Source organism: Mytilus edulis, chromosome 1 (assembly GCF_963676685.1).
Source record: "Mytilus edulis chromosome 1, xbMytEdul2.2, whole genome shotgun sequence".
Classification (NCBI taxonomy): Eukaryota; Metazoa; Mollusca; class Bivalvia; order Mytilida; family Mytilidae; genus Mytilus; species Mytilus edulis.
Window position 1 is genome coordinate 121,022,054 of NC_092344.1, and position 18,408 is coordinate 121,040,461.

At 32.8% G+C, this 18,408-nt stretch overlaps 1 pseudogene; it reads left to right on the top strand.

Annotated features, from left to right (window-relative positions):
• Positions 1-15,956: 15,956 nt before the first annotated feature.
• Positions 15,957-16,973, top strand: LOC139504131 (uncharacterized; annotated as a pseudogene).
• Positions 16,974-18,408: the final 1,435 nt, after the last annotated feature.

The following is an 18,408-nucleotide window of genomic DNA, read 5'->3' on the forward strand; positions in this document are numbered from 1 at the left end:
GTAATTCACACTTGTTCGCTATGCCCCTGTCTGTAGTCGCGATTTAGATTTTAATGAATTTAATTTATGCTCTAGTTTATATATATAACTGGTAAATTATTAAGTCATGGATTTCAAAACCATTTTATTCAAACATTTATCAAATAATTTCACAGAAAATTGATTGTACCTGTGGAATTCTTATAAAATAACAGGATATCACATCCCAATTTTACGGTGATGCAATTTAAAGAGCCCCTAAATTAAGATGCAATCCATGTAATTATCAGATCATTTTGATAAACTTATTCTTAAATGTTATCAATTTAACACACTTTTAACATATCTAAATATTGTTATCATCGGGACTAACATTGATATGAAAAATGAAAACATACACCTAAATACATATTACTATATATATGTGCAGTTATGAGAATAACAAAAATACTGAACTCCGAGGAAAACTCAAAAAGGAAAGTCCCAAATCAAATGGCAAAATCAAATGCTCACACACATCAAACGAATGAATAACAACAGTCATATTCCTGACTTGGTACAGATATTTTCTTATGTAGAATTTTTATAGCTTTCTAAACCTCTCACGTGTATGACAGCCGCATACGAGTGACAGAACTCACGATCCTATACCCTGACGATACTGTTTACTTATATGTTTTCAACTGTTTATAACTTTTGTGCTATCCTAAATCAGTTGGATGTATGGTGATTGGTACTTTAGTCTGTGAGAACATGATATATTTATTAGTTCTAATTTGCTTTTTGAAATTCATAAATCGATTGGATAAAAAAAAACTGGGTGACGAACTAAAACTGAGGGAAACACATCAAACATAAGAGGAGAACTACAACACAACAGAAACACAACACTAAAATTTAACACACACAGAAACGAACTATAATATAACAATGGCCATTTTCCTGACTTGGTACAGGCCATTTAAAAAAGGTAAGTTGAAGCTGGTTTTGTAGCTAGTCAAATCTCCCGCTTTTATGGCGATGTTAAATATAAATAAAATGACAACATTATTTCCGGACATTTTTAGAAACTCTAATGTGATGTCACATTGTTCGCTAACTCGGCTGTGATTTTTTATGTGCATGTTTAGATTGTTTTATGTTTACGTTTTTATTCTGTAGTTAGTCACCAAAATAAGATAGAATTAGGATAGAATTCTAGATTAGATTCGTAATACCGATATAACATTTATTAATAAGAATGAAAGTTACAATATTTGTGGTAGTAATGAAATAACTAAGTGTCTTTTATAAATAAAAGTTTTTTTTATCATTTTGTGTTGTCTCACCGATGTGACAGGTTATAGAGAGGGGATTGAGTGCTTGAGACATGTTAAACACCCTTTGAAACATCATTAATATGTCTATTCTAGGCAGGAACCTGTTTTTCATTGGTTGCCATTGTTTTATATCGGTCGTATTTTCTTTTCGTAAATGTTTTTGTTATAAATTAGACTGTTGGTTTTTATTGCTTCACATTTTTATTGTCGGTGCCATTTACAGCCGACTATACAGTAATTGATTTTCTCATTGTTGGATTTACAGTTTCATTTGAACTCTTGGGGATTGCTGTCTTATTGGAAATAATACCACAGCACCTTTTTATAGTGTTGACTTGTTTAAGACAATATATTTTATAATTAGGTAATTAACGACATGCACAAACAAGATTTTCTTAGCTTCACCAGACATCTCAACACAAATTCTTATAAAACCTTTAAATAACTGTCGATTGGCGTGAGATAATTTGATATAAGCAATACCAGAGAGTTGTTGACTGGCAAAATATAATTTGCCTACTATGTTTTTGTGAAAACAGGTTTTTGCATTGCTATGAAATAAATTGAAAGCCACTTATCAAACTGGAGGGATGATATGGTCGCTGATGTGGGATTTTCGTGCAAAATACACACGTCACATTTGCTAACTAAATTAGAAACAAACCCTGTCTGTCGTACAAAACTGTTTTGACAGCATAAAGTTCAAACAAAACAGTTCAAACAAAACCAACCCTTCTTATATCTCATATACTATGACGTCTTGGCTTGAAATAATAAGTCTTAGTAGACACACCTATTAACGGAATTATCACACATTGATGCAAACATGCAGATTTCCCTGAGTCATACTGTTGTCCAGGACAGAAAGGCATATTTACACTTACAAATATGCAAATGTGTCCACCATTCCCTGAAATCACACAAGTTCCCGCAAATTATTGCATCACAAATAGGAATATCTAACGTCATTATAAAAACAATATTGTTGAATGACGTAAAATTTGGTTATTTGGAGACAAATATAATATAATATAAGACGTATTTTTATTTATGGTATTTTTAGCTGACAGCTGAATTGTGTTACCGAGTGACCCAAGATCTCTTCTTTTTCTTCTTCTTCTTTTCTTCGTCTTCTTCTTTGATTCTTCTTCTTTTTCTTCTTTTTCTTCTTCTTCTTCTTTTTTCTATCGCAGGTGCTTCTTATGTCTAATTCAATGAATATACACAAAAGCAAAAAAAAACTGTGCACACTGTGAGATGGATCAGGATAAAACATTCCATCATCTTCAAAATTGTCAGAATTGCTAAAATTTATAATAATATATATTGTATAGTAAGCATAATATGATGTCAACTCTTCGTTGACATAGAGGTATCCAGTTAAGCCTGTTTTTTTTATCCTGGTGGCACTCACATTGTTGTTATTCCACTCTCGGTCTTACTAGCACCTTAGTAGCATTGATCTTTGTTTGCTGTGTGACTTTTCTATGTCGTTAATATTTAGGTTTCAGCGTATATCATCTTTGCTGGTAAGTAGTTTGTGTCCGTTGATTCCTTCAGTTCTTTGTTTACCTTGCGTGTAATAAGATTATTTGATCGGGTGTTTGGATCGTGTTGGTTGCATCACATCACATTTGCTGACGTTAAATTCAATTTATAATTTCTTTCTACATTTTGAAAGCTTTGTCAGATCATTAGCTGGATTTCTTGGGCATTTTTGGTGTTGATAGTTGACAATCATCAGCAAACAGGCGGATTGTAGATTTCATGTTTTCGGTGATGTCATTGAGGAAAATTAGAAAAAGGACTAAGCAGAGTACACTACCTTGAGGAAAACAGATGTAATGCCCACTTTACCTGAATACGTGTTTTCTAATACAACTCTCTGTGTCCTGTTGTCTAAAGAGACTGAGATCTATTTCTTGTGTTCCTCTCATCCCATAGTGTCTTAGCTTGTGTAGCTGGATGGATAGCTAACTTTATCATAGGATTGTGGAGAGTTTAAGACTATTTCGTTTGCATTATAGTGTTAATTATAAGTATTACTTATGTATCAGGCCTGTGTGTTGTGTCTCACATGATCGCTTACTTATAAAACCATGTTTGAATTCTGATAGTACATGTATCTTGTTTCTTGCGAGTTGTATCGTGTGGTTTGATATTACAATGTTCTTCATCAGCTTGATGATGATGCAGGTTAGGGAGACAGGCCTGCCATTTGCAAATTCATGGTATGACACTTTTTTTTGCAGACAAATGCGTGTTTCAAGTCTATTTGTGCTTGTCCTTTTTTATTGAACAAGAAAGTGGCTGTTGGTGCTAGTTCATAATGTTGTTCTGTCAGTATGAATGAGGTGAGCTGGTCTTGTCCACTTGCTTTGCTTATGTGGACTATGTCTTCATAGATTGGAATTGGTGGTTCAATGTGTTCGTTTAGTTATCTGTCATTCATAAAGCTGTGGTTTTCATTACCCATATATGGCATCTCAGTATTAGTGTCTTAACAAATAGGATTTGGTGGTTCAATGTGTTCGTTTTGTTATTTGTTATCTGTGTTATTTGATCTTACTCACTGATCTTTTAATGGTGGTTCTTCAGCTGTTTCTTTAAAAAAATGTTTTGTCAAAAGGAGCTACTATGTTTAAAACATAATTCAAGTAGCATTTTCGGGTTGTATAAACAAGGTTCTTACGGTTTTTATATGTTGTTCTGCCTCTTTTTCTCATCATTTTACACATGATGTTTATTACTGTATTATTTGGATGTTTTTTTACTAAGGTTGTCTCCAACTTTTATTTACTGCAGCTTTCTTATCCTCAAAATCTGCTCCTTTATATCGGTAAACTTGTCTTGGTGTCTTGGTGTCTTGGTGTCTGATTTTATTTAACTGGTATTGTTGCTAATTAGGCGTTAACAATATCATCATCCGAAAGAAAGTTATGTATATTGTTGAAGGTTTGTTGGTAAAAAAAAGGTTGAATGAGTTGTTTCCTTTAGTCGGTTGGTTTACTTGTTGTACCATGTCTCTATCTGTTATGACATCTCTACAGTCTTGATGTATTTCGGGTGTTTCTTTGACTTGAATTTTAATGGGTCTCTCTATTCTATATCTGGAAAATTAGTTTAAATCTTTTATTACGTGAGAGCAATGTCAATTTTGCCCATACTCTATCAGTATTACTCATAAGCTCTACTGCTTCTTCACTTACAAAAGTGGTTTGATAGCTAACACACTTTACAATGATCTGTCTCTGATTAAGCTCCTCACGTCAGACAACAATCTCTCTAAAATAATAACGTCAAAATCATATCTACGCTCACGTGCAAAATTCATATCCGCCTTCTTCTGGTATGGAGAGTCTAGGGCTGATAATATACCTTTATGAACAATGCCATGTAATCATCCCTTAAAGTTATGATCCAAGTGAATACAAGTATTATTTTTGTTGTATTAATTAAAGAGTATTTATGTCTCAGCACCTTTCGCTCTTTGAATTTTCGATTTATCATTACTACTGTTTTAAAGCCATTTTCTAGATTCATAAAAAAACATCTTTTAATTGATCAAAAATTGTAAAAATATATTAATAAAGATATGTAAAAAAAGTACAAATGACAAATAATGGATCCACCGTACTTGGTGAATTCCAAGCTCTTTGCTGGAATTGCCATCGAATGTTTATGATTTCAAAAGAAGCAGAAATAACAAATGCATAAAAGAGCAAACAATTGGAATAAAACTGAAAGAAATTTTGAATGAATTTGTAATTTCATTGAAATAAATGCGTGGAATACATGTTGACTTCAAAAATCCCTATGCATCGTTAGTAAATGTGTTAAATATTCTATTTGTTTCTAATTGATATTCGTATCGTTTTGTTTTCTCATAGATAACGAACATTGAACTATATATTGTATAAACTTATTATCATTCTTATCTTTCCTTACTATTGATGGATTTGTGGTTCCTGGACGATTTTTTAACCAATCGTAAAGGAGAGTTTCAAGGTAGTTATAGTCTTTAGTAATACCACCTTTCATTAGAAAATGTCAATAATGATATGTGTGGAGAAGCATACAACCATTAGTTCAGGTGTTCTCATTTGTACAAATGTCAATAGAACGTTATGAATTCGATTAACACTTTCGACCTTTTAAATACCACACAAACAGGTGACTTTGTAATTTTAGTGGTAATACTTGTTTTCTTATCTAGTATGTTTCATGGATTTTACTTTAAAATCAACCCTTTAAAATAATTTCTATCTTCGGAATAAAACAGTTTCATTTTTTTTTTATATAAATGATGATAGTAATAACAAATGAAGATATTTGGTATGGATATTCGTTATATGTTGACTGGATAATTTTTTTCTTCAAATAAATGCTATGTACTGGTTTTCTAAGTTTTTTTAATGCATTTGTGGGTGCATATATTGATAAAAGAATTAATTGAGAAAGGTCCATTTTATCGTCATCACAAAGTTTTGTAACACTCCATTCCGTGTTTTAATATAAAAGGATGTATTGGATATCCTTGTCGTACACCATTTCATAAATAACGTTTTATGTGTATGCGTTTTATTTAGTATGGCAGACTCCCATGTACTTTTGATCAACTTCATGTAATTGAATTTAGTAAGTATTGTTGCCACGACTATGATAATATATTTCCTTATTTATATTTCTTAATTTTGAATCATTGAAATTATGAACAATTCTTCAACCGCTTATTATCGTCCTGAATCTATATAAAATATTTGCCACTGGATGTGAATCAACCGAAACTCAATCAATACATTGGTGCTACACCAGATACTACATTAGAAACTTATGATTTAATAATTTGATAAATATAGAGGAGAAACAACGGTTTCTTTTGTCATTCATCGTAAGAAGCTTAATCTATTATAGGTAGACCTCAAAACTAAAATAGGAAATAATTAACATCCCGTTGTTAACCACCTTATTTACAATATAGCGGTCATGAATACCACTGAAAAAGATGATCATTCATAATATTTACTAAATTTAAGTGAAAGACAATAGACGGATTTTGAGTAACGTGTTCATGGCACGTAAAATAAATGAAATATGTACAACTTAAATCATAACGCTAACTACAAATAGAAATATGGATATGCATTGCAAAAGTTTATGAAAAAATTAAGATATTTATTTTATTCTTCTTCAATATACCATGCAGATTGTGTTTGTGCAATTTGAAATACGTTCTTTATGGTAAGATATATGACTTAAAAAATGTTTCACATATTGGAAGCCTTTCTTTTTTTTCATTAACGAAAGACTTCTTACTATAGATACTATTTCCAAGCAGGTAAAACTTGTTCTGGAATTAACCTCACTAGAAACACTCGATTGCAAAGTTTGGAAAGCCATAAACTAGGATAGGATTGAAAATATAGAACCTTAGCATGGTCCACAATGTGTTGGTGCAATTTGGAATACGTTCTTTATGGTAAGATATATGACTTAAAAAATGTTTCACATATTAGAAGCCTTTCTTTTTTTTCATTAACGAAAGACCTCTTACTATAGATACTATTTCCACGCAGGTAAAACTTGTTCTGGAATTAACCTCACTAGAAACACTCGATTGCAAAGTTTGGAAAGCCATAAGCCATAGGGCAGGATTGAAAATATAGAACCTTAGCATGGTCCACAACCTAGGAAGTGCGGGATAATTTTGATATCTCAACCCCATTTTAAACTCAATCAACTGAATAATAACAAAAAAATACATAAAACGTAAACCAGTGCGTCTGGCATCTATGATGAGTTCATTTTTCTATAAGTATATTATAAGGAGCGTTGTAAAAGCAACAACATGATAAACAGGACTATGTCGTAACACAAAATGAATACTTTTAACGAAAACAAGCTGAAAGTACAAAAATATCCTGTTTAAGTCATATGATATTTAGGCGTCACTATAACAAAACGTGTAGGATAATTTAATCTGATGTTTGAGTATAGAAACGTCATTCTGTTATTCCTTTATCATCAAAAACATGTCATAATTTACTTATATGACCGTAAATAGCTATTTATAAATAATGTACTTAAAATACAACATCAATAATGCAATAATTGTGGCGATTCCACTAAATTGTTTATAAGACATATTTAAAACTAATATATCAGATAGGTGACAAACGTACATATGAAGTGCCTTTTTTGTAGTAGATTCTGTGATTCAATTTGAACTTGTTCACTTTCCTTAATAAATGTTGGGACATGATTTCGGTTAGTTATGCAGCATATATCTTCGTTAAGGGTTTGTTATGTTTCTATTTATTAGTTTCCGTTTTTATGCCCACCCTACGATAGTAGAGGGGCATTATATTTTTCTGGTCTGTGAAGCTCAGGTTAAAGTTTTTGGTCAAGGTAGTTTTTGATGAAGTTGAAGTCCAATCAACTTGAAACTAAGTACACTTGTTAACTATGATATGATCTTTCTAATTTTAATGTCAAATTAAAGTATTGACCCCAATTTCATGGTCCACCGAACAAAGAGGAAGATAGTGTGAAGCTCAGGTTAAAGTTTTTGGTCAAGGTAGTTTTTGATGAAGTTGAAGTCCAATAAACCTGAAACTTAGTACACATGTTAACTATGATATGATCTTTCTAATTGTAATGCCAAATTAAAGTATTGATCCCAATTTCACGGTCCAGTGAACATGTAAAATGATAGTGCGAGTGGGGCATCCGTGTACTATGGACACATTCTTGTTTGTTCCTATTTCGTGGGTTTTTTTTCTTGAGAGGGAAGAATTTCTTTTTTAAACGGTTCATACCTGCATCTGGCAATAAACTAGGAAACTTAGATCGCCAAGGTTACTTACCGATATATATGACAAAACTAACCATTCCACTTTGATCTTGATGAGTTTTTTTCATTATGTTTAAGGAAATACAACTTGAAATAAATGAATTTATACTTAATAAGACATTATTCAACTATGTTAATAGTTTTAGTGCATTTAATAATAAAAGGTGTATCTCGTAAAAACGTGAGTAAACGATTACCAAGTTCGTTTTTTTCATGGAAAGTTTATGAGCATTTTTATTCTTATAGCGTTATCATATATAGCTATTCCGTACTGACATAATATACAAAGATCTACAAACAAATATGCGGTCGTTTTTGTCATGTAGGCCTATTTTGGCAATGTTTTATGTATATCAGTACAAAGGTTCTGTGATTGGCATCATATAGCCTTTTTTAACCTAGTTATATTATTAAACACTGTGCTTGTTGTATTCTTCTATTTGTCTTAATAAATATTATTTTTTTTTTTATATAACATTGTGTCTTTATCATATTGAATCATTTGTAATCATTTGTATGTAATTAATGTTGATTGTTCTGCTTCTTGTGGGGGCTTTAATTAGCAATAAAGTATATTTGAATTTATAGCATAAATGAATGTATCAGATGTGAACTACTCATACCTGAGGGGCGTTAGCGCACCGAAAATATGAGACGATTTTATGATTAACATAGAAATAATAGAAGAATATTTTATCTTTTCTCCTTTTTTCAAGATGCAGTTACTCATTCAAAAGATGTTTTGTAGTTTTTAGATTTGGAATGAAATGCGTTTATGAACATTTAAAAACATTTTACCAAGCTTCATTCAACATATACAACAGAAACATCTAAAACATGCCCTTGGATAGTCTAAATTCATATTTATCTATATTTGATATTTCCTCAATAAAAAAAATAAGTTTCCCCTATAGGGGTTTAGTATCATACCATTTTGAAATATACGGGAAAAACGTAATCTGTATCATACGAGCAACTGGTTTTAGAATAAATGAGATCGTTTCCGATGAAAAGACCATATTGCTTTAATCGAAATTAAATTTTAAAAATGACGACAGTATCGTAAATATACCCCGTCTGAATAAGTATGTTTAAATGTTTTGTTAGCTTTTTGGGTGAATGACGACATGTTTGTGCTTTGAATAGAATATTACCCTAAACGATTAGATTTGAAATACTTGAACGTATAATATGTCTGCACGTTGATTTATATTTACGAATGATGTCCTTGTACCGATGATCAAATTTATTAAATGTCTACTAGTTTGTAATATTGAAACCCTGGTGTAATAATTTTTCAGTAATATCGAGATTTCTTTCGTTAAAATCAAATACTTTGTCATTTTTATAAATTTACTGTTTGCAAAAGAAGGGTTTATTCGAAATACTAAGGATTTCTTATCCCAGGCATAGATTACCTAAGCCGTATTTGGCACAACCTTTTTTGATATTTTGGTTCCTCAATGCCCTTCAACTTTGTACTTGTTTGGCTTTGTAAATATTTTGATATGAGCGTCATTGATGAGTCTTACGTAGATTAAACGCAAGTCTGTGGTACTGAATTATATGCCTGGTACCTTTGATAACTAATAATATATACACGAAAAAATAGAACCGCTTGAGACATATAAACTACATACGATGGTGACAAATGGACGTCTCCATCTAAAAAAAGGATGATTAACAAGGAAATCTATAATTCAACACTTTAATCCCGTGCTTGTATTTCCTATCATGATTTTCCTGATAAAAGATTGCTACTCACAAGGAAGCTATTGAACCAAGAGTTCCAAATGATGAAGTTGAAATCATCCCTTCGTAAATTTTACGGACACCATCACGAGTTGATTAACCGTTATGTAATAACCGTTTCACAAAAGATATCGGATATGTTCCTTACGTCGTAACTACAACCCCCTCCCCTCTCATGAATGTGACCTACCGACTTAGACTATTTACCGGATTTGTTATAACATAAGCAACACGACGGCTGCAACATATGGAGCAGGATCTACTTACCCTTCCGGAGCACCTGAGATCACCCCTAGTTTTTGGTGTGGTTCGTGTTGCTTATTCTTCAGTTTTCTATGTTGTGTCATGTGTTCTATTATTTGTCTATTTGTCTTCTTTCATTTTTAGCCAGGCGTTGTCAGTTTATTTTCGATTTATGAGTTTGACTGTCCCTTTGGTATCTTTCGTCCCTCTTTTGAACAAAACTTTTGTTATTAAGCTACCTGTCAATGATTATGATCAAGATTTGGGAAAGGAGTGTTCGTTGATAATTTCAGGTTCATTTAAAGTCAGTTCAGCAGCAAGGTAATCTCTTTAGTGTACATTCTGAAGTCGTCATAATTGAGAGCTAATATATCATTAAAATATGTAAAAGTTTTGTGCTGTTTCAGAAACTCAAATGTCTGCGTGACGTAATTTTTGTGCCTTTTTACTACTTCGTTTGTGACGTCATTGTTATGACTTTTTGCGTTGAGGCCTGGACCAAGTCCGGTGTGTCTATTATCTGTGTTGGTCTTCAATGTATTATGTATTCGGGTTTTGTTTTCTGTAATTAGTTCAGACGTCAGTTTTATCATGTAAATCTTTTTTATTCATTTGATAAAATTTATTGTTTGCAATAGCATAAATTGTTCTAAATAATAAGGATGTTATTATCACAAGCAGAAAACCCAAGCCGTATTTGGCACAAGCTTTTTCAACTTTTGATCCTCAGAGCTGTACAACTTTGTACCCATGGCACAAGCTTTTTCAACTTTTGATCCTCAGAGCTGTACAACTTTGTACCTTTTTTTTTTACTTTCGAACTTTTATATCTGGGCGTCACTGGTAAGTCTTGTGTGGACGAGGTGCTGTTTTGACGTATTGAATTTTAAACCTGATGCCTTTTGTTATCTATTATTCATGTGTTTCTTTGCCTAATACGTTCTCCTATTTATTTGTATTGAAGTCCTGTATTATTATGTTGTCATTTTATTGTTATATTTAACAATGCCATTAAAAGAGGGACGAAAGATACCAAAGGCACAGTCAAACTCATAAATCTAAAACAATCTAACAACGTCATGGCTAAAAATGAAAAAGACAAACAGAAAAACAATAGTACACATGACACAACATAGAAAACTAAAGAATAAACAACACGAACCCCACCAAAAACTAAGGGTGATCTCAGGTGCTCCGGAAGGGTAAGCAGATCCTGCTCCACATGTGGCACCCGTCGTGTTGCTTATGTGATTACAAATCAGGTAAATAGTCTAATTCGGTAAAGTTAAAGTTAATTAAAGTGCGAGGTTAGGTATGCCACAAAACCAGGTTCAATCCACCATTTTCTTTCTTTAAAAATGTCCTGTACCAAGTCACGAAAATGGCCATTGTTATATCTTAGTTCGTTTCTGTGTGTGTAACATTTTTACGTTGTGTTTCCGTTGTGTCGTTTGTTTTCTCCTATATTTGAGTGTGAATTCACATTACTATAAGACGTGTCACGGTACTTTTCTATCCCAAATTCATGTATTTGGTTTTGATATTATATTGGTTATTCATCATCGTATTTTGTCTAATGCTTAGTCCGTTGCTGTGTGTGTTACATTTTAATGTTGTGTCGTTGTTCTTCTCTTATATATTTAATGCGTTTCCCTCAGTTTTAGTTTGTAACCCTGATTTTGTTTTTTGTCCATAGATTTACGATTTTTGAACAGCGGTATACTACTGTTGCATTTATTTGTTACATTTGTATACCAGATGTTGTTTTGGTGGGTCTTTGCTGATTTAAGTCATAAAGTGAAACTTGTAACAATCCAGAAATATGTTTTCAATAAGCGGTGCACAGTTCAAAGTAGTCTCCATTAGATTTCCAATAATTTGACGATACACGGAATCGCAATAAAAATGTAATCTAGCAAAAATTCAAGTGCAGTTATTGGATGATAGCAGGTCCAGTGATCATAGTTGTTTGTTTGTTGTAACTAAAAACTGACACAAAAGAGTGCCAACATATATAATTATTCGTATTTATGACTTTTTAACTGCCCATTTAATGAGGTGTATGAGTTTTTTTTCCATATACTTGCATCCGACAATTGATGAAGAAGCTCAGATGGCCTAGGTTATTGAACATATATGCATGACAAAACTAATTATATTTAAGGATATACAACTGAGATAAATATATTTATTAAAGTTATGTACACCGGTATCAAAACATTACCACGTGTATTTGTTTATAAAATTACACGTGTTTGAAAGTATATAATAGGTTAAATGTTTTTCATTGGTCGAGTTAGAACTGACCATAATATTTGAATAAGGTCATTTCAAATATTTCGTGCTATACTTTTGGCGGTTTTGTATATTAAAGATATTGTCATTCGAGGTTCGCTTTTGGTGCAGTAAATTTGTAAGCTTGTGCTTAACCTGAGTATGTCTGAGAATAGAGAAGGCAGTCCAAGGTCCGAAGGTGAGACTGAGCATTCACACATTTCAACCGGTAAATCACATAGTAGCAACCACATAGTAGAAGAGCGCCGTGATTTAGCTGATACTTTTGAACTTTTTTAAAGTATATTTTGACAATAAGCTTGTAGATCTTAAATCAGATTTGGTCCGTGAACAGGACGTAATTTCCAAAAAGTTAAAGGAAGAGGTTTCCCTTAAATTCAAGCACGAGGGCAACAAAATACAATACAAATTTAACGAGGAAACTATTACCGAGTTAAACAAGGTTTATAGCTTTGTTCCCCGTTCAGAAACCAAGGTGTCACGTATCATCATAGACCTCATAGATAAGGTTAAGGGCAGAAACAAACTGATACGCATAGCAGATACTTCAGCCGGTGGTTGGGCTACTGTCAGAGAGTATGAAGCAAATGTTATCGCTTCAGACTCTGAAGATGAAAAGAAAATTCGCCAGGCGGAGTCCAGAGCCATGCGTTCGACTAAAGACAAATCCCGACGCCCAAATCCCTACAAGACAACTTCTAGACCGGCTCCCGTTGAAACTGCTCCTAATCCTTATTATTCCAATCAGTATCAGCGTCAGAACCCGCCGCCCTTTCGAGCTGGCAGCGGGCGGCGTGAGCCCTCCCAGCACGATATGTGCCATGCCTGTAAACAATTTGGCCACTGGAGGAAGAACTGTCCACTTGTCAAACGCAACCAGTTCAACTTCAACAATACACAACAGAACAATTAACAATGAACAGTTAGTTAATGATAAGTATTTATATTTATTTTCTGAATTTGATAGTGATTATTGTTTAAATCATGATATTGAGGTTTTGCTTAGACAAGTAAGATTTTTTGAAAATTTCAAATCTAACACGGGTATTTTCTCTGGTGTAAAGGGAAGGTTAGCTAAAAGTATTCAGTACTGGGAGCATATCGGTGCTAATTCATTTATTTTAGACACACTGAAAAATGGTTATCTTATTCCATTTATTGATACTCCTTCGAGCATGTACATGAAAAATAACAAATCTGCTCTTAGGAATGATGATTTTGTTAGCAAATCTGTAAATGAACTTGTTCTTTCAGGTTGCGTCATTGAGGTCCCTTTTCAACCTTACATTGTCAATCCGCTCAGTGTAGCTACTCAAAAGTCTGGGAAAAGGCGTCTAATTTTAGATTTGAGCACTTTGAATTTATCGGTGAAAAAGGAAAAGATTAAATTTGAAGATTGGAAAATAGCTGTGCAATACTTTCAGAAAAATGATTATCTGTATAAATTTGATTTAATGTCTGGTTATTTTCATTTGGATATATGTCCACAGCAGCACACGTATCTAGGTTTTTCGTGGGAAGATAAATTTTATTGCTTCACTGTTTTAGCATTTGGTCTTTCAACGGGTCCTTACATATTTACAAAGTGTCTCAGACCATTGGTCAAGTATTGGAGAAAAAATGGTATAAAAATAGTTTTATATCTTGATGATGGATTTGGTATGAATAACGAAAATAATGAATGCATCAAAGATGCTGAATTTGTGAAACAATCACTTTTGAGTGCGGGTTTTCTTCTGAACGAAGAAAAATCAGTTTTTACTCCTGTACAGAAGTTGGAGTGGTTGGGAATCATTTGGGATTCATGTAATTTCACTTTATGCATTCCTCAAAGGAGAATTGACGAATTATTTCAATCTATTCATAATGTTTTCAGAGAAATTCCATATATTTCTGCCAGAAATTTAGCCCAGGTAACGGGTAGAATTATAAGTATGTTTCCTGTGATCGGAAATATTACTAGAATTATGACTAGATATTGCTATATGTCTATTGAAAGTAGAATGTCATGGGATAGTTATTTAGTTTTAGAAAGTAAAAGTTTTGTGATATCAGAATTAAAGTTCTGGCTTGATAACATTGCTAATGTAAATTTTAAAACATTAAATCAATATAGTCAGTCACATGTAATGGTATATTCTGATGCTAGCAGCATAGCTGCCGGAGCATGTACAGTAGAGTTGGAAAGTAAAAATTTTCACACTATGTGGAAATCCACTGAATTGTTAGAGAGTTCCACGTGGAGGGAACTTAAGGCCATAGAATTGGCGTTGATGTCTTATCAACATGCATTTGCGGGAAAATCCTTAAAATGGCTAACTGATAATCAAAATTGTGTCAGAATTGTTCAAGCAGGAAGCATGAAAGAAAAACTGCAAGATATAGCAATTTCCATTTTTTCTATTTGTTTACAAAAGGGAATCTCCATTAACATACAATGGATTCCGAGAGGTGAAAATTCGAAAGCTGATTATATCAGTAAAATCATTGATTATGAAGACTGGGGAGTCTCAAAATTGTTCTACTTTTATTAACGACCTTTGGGGTCCTTATACAGTCGATCGTTTTGCTAGTTCTCGTAACACAAAATTAGAAAGATTTAACTCTTTATTCTGGAATGTAAATACAGAAGCTGTAGACTGTTTTACTCAGAATTGGTCTGGTGAAAACAATTGGATTGTACCACCTATTTATTTAGTATTGAGAGCTATAAAACATGTAATTGCTTGTAAAGCTAGAGGTACTTTAATTGTACCAAAATGGATATCTGCGACCTATTGGCCTTTCATTTTTGATAAAAATATGAATTACAGAGATTACATATCTGATGTTATTGAATTTAAAAATACAAGTGGTATTTTTGTCAGTGGTTCTAATAGACAATCCATTTTTGGCACTGAGGCTTTTATTGCTCCAGTATTGGCAGTGAAGTTAGATGCGACAAGGATAACAAGGCCCTAGTGCACTAATGTGTATTGTAGCTGGCGAGGTTAAAGTTGCGAGGCCCTAGTACACGAACGTGTATTGTAGCTGGCGAGGTTAAAGTGACGAGGTCCTAGTACACGGATGTGTATTCTAGCTGGCAAGGTTAAAGTTACGAGGCCCTAGTACATGAATGTGTATTGTAGCAGGCACGGTCGTTGTTGATAAGGCCCTAGTGTGTATATACATTGTAGAAAGCATGGTTGTATTCAACACGGCACTAATGTATATAGCATTGTAGCTGGCATGGTCAAATAAATATTGGACAAGGTCCTGTTATGTTAACAGTGGCATGGTTCATTTGTATATAAGTTTTTAATACTTTGACATTTTATAATGTTTGTATCACGATTGCACATTTTTCAGATATTTTTCGAGTTGGTAGATGGAGACAGAATTCAGATATTTCGGATGAACTTTCTACATTGAAAGCTAGATTACCAGAGTACTGCTTGAGCTCACGTTCTCTGAACACTCGTAAAAAGTACCAGTATGCCTTTAATGCTTTCTGTAAGTGGACTAAAATACATAATATTACTCCATTACCTTCATCTGACTATACAGTTTCTCTATATTTGATTCACATTTCACAGAATGCAAAATCGGCAAGCAAGATAAATGAAGTAATATACGCCATTAGCTGGGCACATAAACTGGCTGGATTTAATAATCCTTGTACATCTGAATTAGTAACGTTTGTAAACGAAGGAGCACAGAGAAAATTGGGACATTTTATCACTAAGAAAGATCCTATTACACCAGACATTTTACGAAAGATTGTTCATACTTATGGTACTCTTTATAGTAATCTTAAAGACTTAAGAACTGTTTGTATGTGTTTATTAAGCTATGCAGGTTTTTTAAGGTTTTCAGAACTAGTTAATTTGAGAGGTATCGATATAAAGATTTATTCTACACATGCAAATTTATACTTGGCAAAGAGTAAAACTGATATTTACAGAGAAGGGAGGGATGTGGTTATTTCTAGAACTAATCTTGTAACTTGTCCTGTCTCTATGCTAGAACGATATCTCAAATTAGCTAGTATTACATCAAATTCTGATGAATTTGTTTTTAGATCCGTTAATTTTTGTAAGTCTGATAATTCTTATAAACTTAGAAGTACAGGTCCGTTGTCATACACGAGAGCTCGAGAAATACTACTTTCAAGTTTACAGAGTATAGGCTTAGATAGTAAAAAATTTGGACTGCATAGCTATATATAGTCTCCGTTCAGGAGGGGCATCGGCTGCTGCAGCGGCTGGTGTAGAGGACAGATTGTTCAAAAAGCATGGTCGGTGGAAAAGTGACACGGCCAAAGACGGTTATGTTAAAGAGTCTTTGAAGGATAGACTTTCTGTAACAAATAATATTGGAATTTAATGATGTATTTTTTCGTTTATTTTTTCTTTACCCTTTCTTTATTTTTCGAAGCTTTGCTGCACACTGTCAGGCGAGCTGATCCCATACAAAGGTGTTGAGTTTATTTTGTAAATAATTTATGTTCGCTTGAAGTTATGAATTAGAACATAAATATATTTATTAAAGTTATGTACACCCGTATCAAAACATTACCACGTGTATTTGTTTATAAAATTACACGTGTTTGAAAGTATATAATAGGTTAAATGTTTTTCATTGGTCGAGTTAGAACTGACCATAATATTTGAATAAGGTCATTTCAAATATTTCGTGCTATACTTTTGGCGGTTTTGTATATTAAAGATATTGTCATTCGAGGTTCGCTTTTGGTGCAGTAAAGTTTCCCACCCTCCCACCCGACTTAATGTATTTTATTTGTGTTATTTTTTATTAATGTGAATAATAATGTGTGTAAGAACAGAATCTTTATTTGATTCATAAAATGTATTTTCGTACATAATGAAAATTGTTTTTATTTTTGTAGATTGGTTTTTGTGTTTGTTACCTGCAGCGGCCTAGGCAGACAGTAACACTGATAAACATGTTTTACGTTGCATTTGTCTTTAATAAAATTAAAGCTTTGCTGCACACTGTCAGGCGAGCTGATCCCATACAAAGGTGTTGAGTTTATTTTGTAAATAATTTATGTTCGCTTGAAGTTATGAATTAGAACATAAATGCATCTATACTAACTAAGAAATTACCCAACTGTTTAGAGTGCAATTTATTTTAAAAGGTTGTCTGGTAAACACATATGAAAATTACCAAGTTCATCTTTTGCACGCATTGTTTATGAACAGGTAATAATATAATGTAATAATGTAATACAAACAAATATGCATTTATTTGGCATGTACGTTGAATTTATTTTCTATATTTACGCAGTTGCCATGGTCGATTTATAACTTTTCAACACCGGCATACTACTGTTGCCTTTATATCAACATATAGCATAATCTATATCATTACATAACTTAACATACTCGATTCGACTCAAAACATAGAAGATTTTTTTTTTGGAGAATCACATGCCTATAAACACACATATCATCAAAAGTATTCGGGTTTAGTAAGGAATGAAAATAACCAAAATAGGTATGTTTTAAAGCTGCAATGTACAACAACGGCACTTTAATACAAATAAATCCTGTGTATTTATATATAAAGTATAACTGGCAGTACTGCTTCAAGACTAGTGTAAATGGTAATACCAGATTCTACTCGTTCATTGCTATTTACTGTGCTTATTAACAAGATATAGTTGTAAGTCTGTAAATACGAAGAATGTACATCCGGTAAATCTACCAAGAAATGGAAAACATTATTTTGAAATTTAGTAGTTTGGATCATTGGGTTTCCCAAAATATATTGTTGTTATTTGTTTTTCCACGTTTTAATATTGTTCTGACAATTATCAAAATTAGAATCTCATCCTTTATGTCCAATCGTAAAATTCGAACATAATTTGGAACTGCAAGAGGGGTAATTCGAATCGCTTAAAGATACAATTATTCTTTGTAAAATTTAAGGCCATAACGTTTCCTAATATATGTTGTTCCTAAA